The sequence below is a fragment of the Entamoeba invadens genome (assembly GCF_000330505.1).
Source record: "Entamoeba invadens IP1 unplaced genomic scaffold scaff_1105074726145, whole genome shotgun sequence".
Taxonomy (NCBI): Eukaryota; Evosea; order Mastigamoebida; family Endamoebidae; genus Entamoeba; species Entamoeba invadens.
The window spans coordinates 21,495-24,938 of NW_004440084.1; positions in this window are offsets into that span (position 1 = coordinate 21,495).

The following is a 3,444-nucleotide window of genomic DNA, read 5'->3' on the forward strand; positions in this document are numbered from 1 at the left end:
TAAAAAAACAACTAAAACAAAAAATTTCTATTTTTCAATATTTTATTGGTAATATATTAGATTTTTTTTGTTTTTGATATTGTGTAATGGAATACACACTTTAACTTTTTACACAATAAAGAAAATATTTGTAATTAATAAAAAACCTTTTAATTATTGACAGTATGAAATTAATAAAAACATTTTAATTTTTTTTCAAAAAACCGTCCTTTCCCACCCTCACCCCGTTTACCAAAATAATATATTTGCCGCTATTGTTTTTTGAAGGGAGTCCACCTTTCAGACACTGTTTGTGCGTCCCCATGTCACCCACTTTCCTTGTCCGTACTGTGTGGACAATGATGTTGTTCCCCCGCTTTCAGGGGGATCCGCGCCAAGGGAGGACTTGGAAAGTGGGTGAAACGGTGCACAAACAGACTGTTTGAGTGCGTCTTTATGAGCCTTCTTTTCAATGCTCCGTCTTTCTCGGTTTCCACTAACTCGAGGTGAATTGTCGGCATTTCTTGATTTCTGGAACCAGACCTAATATCTTCCCAGTTTCCTATTTACTATAATTTTAATTTGAATATTATATCAAATAGTAAAAATACTCTATTTTTAGAGGTGGTGGTGGAATAAGTTTGCCCCGATCTAAATAAATAAATTTACAATTAAATTGTGTTTGAAAACAAAAAATATACAATAAAAAAAATAAATTAGAATTGTTTTTTTAAGAATTTTATTTAAAAACAACTGAATAACATTTTAAAAGTTGGGAAATAAAACATTAACTAATTGGTATTACAACATAAAATTATTATAATTGTGTCATAGTAGAAAATTTAAACATGTAAAGTGGTTATTTACATTATTGATTGTTAAAATATATTCATAAAATAATAAGAATTCACCAATTCAATATATATTAAGAGATTCCTGGACGGTTGTATAATATTTTCATGAAGTCCTAGATTAAAGATATTTAAAAAAATTTAAGTCACAAGTATTATTTTTTACACGTTGATTGTAAATTTGAAAAGACTTAACCCATATGAAAAAAACATTTTTATAAACAATGTTTTTAACATTAATTATAATAAAAAATGTTCAACATATCATAATTATAAGAATCTGTATTTTCCGTACTTTATTAGTGTTTTGGCGCAAAAAAATATTGAGGAAAAAAACAAAAATGTTGAAAAAAAAATGAAATTGGTTTAAATTGAATGGGCAATTTTGGAAATTTCGGTTTTTTGGAGGGTTAAAGTGATTGGTCGTTTTACAATTTGTGTACATTAATTACAATGGAAGATTTTCTAATCATTAGTTTTTTTAAAGGTTTAGATTCATTTTTAAAATACTGGGTCCATTTTGCATAATGTAAACTCTTTTAATAATTTGTCATTGCCCTCAATTAGAGGTAAAAAATGCAATTTTTACCTAAGATATTTAAATTTTATATATTTTCATTAGATGTGGTTATATGAAAAATATAATTTTTTGATGTTAAATTGAAACAAAAAAGTGTATGCCCTCTTTATTATTTTGAAATTTATTTTATCTCCCTGTTATTTTTCCTTATCCATAAAATCGTCACTATTTTTACTATTTTTAGAAACAAAGAAAATCATTTTTAACACTAAAAAATAAAAACAACAGTTTCACATAATTTTATTACGATTAAAATATTGAGTAAAATGTATTTCATTATTTATATTAAAATACATTTTAGATATGATTGACGTAATTTAGTTTAATTTAATAAAGTAATTCGATTAATTGTTAATATCGAGTAAATATGTTGATCATTAAATTTAGTTGAATTTTAACTTGGTATTTTAATTAATTACAGATGATAAAATAAACAAATTTGAAGAAAATATAACAAGTTAAAGTTTCAAGTCTTCATGATATCATGATGTGTCAGTTTGTAAACAATTATTGTTGGAATGACTTACTTGAAAAATACATCGATTATCAAAAAAAAAATAACCTTAAAAAGTTGTATCTTTCTATTTATTTTGAAGATAAATGTGTTGATATAAATTAGATAACTGAAGAAATTTTGACAAAATCAAACAACTATTGACTCAATAATATATTAAAAGCAAAATATAAAGATATGTATCAATATAGGAATTATAAAACAATACAATATACTGACATTTTAATCAACTTAGTATTAAACCTCCATAATAATCAAAACGTTATAAAAGCAATACAATAATAAAAATGAAACAATTAAAAAGTAATCAAAAGGAAAAAAATATGAAATACAACGCCAATGTGCACAAATCAAAATACAGTAAAACTTTTTAAAAACGGTACTTTTGAAAAGCAGATTCTCTCAAAAGATGGTACTTTTCAACGAAACTAAAAATAAAGTTCTTTAAATAGCGGTAATTAAGGTTTGATTGGCTTAAAATGCTTACTTTTGAAAAAAAACATAATTACCACACCAGCCCACTCTTTAAAGTTTTTACTGTACACTTTAGTTTTTGAATAATAAAAACGTTTTATCATTTAAAATTGGCCATCTCCGAGTTGTGACTTAAATCTAATTGAGCATTTGTAGTAATATTTGAAATATAAATAATAAATAGAAAATACAAGTAATGAAAACATTTTATAGCGTGTCATGTTGTTTGTAAAAAATACATCAAAAATATTAACAAGTAAGTTGAAAGTTATAGTGAACGGATGAAATTGTGCACAAGAAAAAATTACAAAAATATTGCAAGACTAATGACCAAAGTACTTTAAATTATTTTTAATTATTATAATATTTTTCACAAAATCGTAACTGAAAAAATGACGCTTTTATGAAACAAGGTTAGAATTCACAATTTACCAAGAAGGCTGTTAAGAATGCCGATAATAAAATAAAACGCTGTTTTTAGTCTTTGTCAAGTAATTTCTAATAATAAAAATAGAAATAGCGGTAGTTCCCCAAAAAATAAACTTTAAACAACTGATAGAAAATTGTAATTAGGGCATATAGGCCAATTATATTTTTGTCAATCAATTTATTCTTTGTCAAGTAATTTTTCTTCCTTTTGTATTTATACAATAATTTTCAAAAAACCGGGCATTTGTTGAAAGTTTTGAATTTTTTAAATGCGTATATTATTAAAATAGTAATAAAATGAATAAAATATTTAAGTTAATACATTGTTAAATCTATATTAACAATAAACACCATCAATTCTTTATATTTGTATTAAATGACATTGAGAATGAAAACATTATTACCTTTTTAGTCATTTGGTATTATGTCACAAATAATATTAGTTAACATTATTTTTTAAGGTTCAATTAGATACAACGATTAAAAAGAAAAATCACACTGTATTAAGTGAGTGAGGGCTGGCTTTAAGACCTCCACTTTTCACACGAAACTTTGGTTTTAACTTTATCAATTTTACATTTTTGATTGACTTTTTCAACTATTTTTTGATAATACGA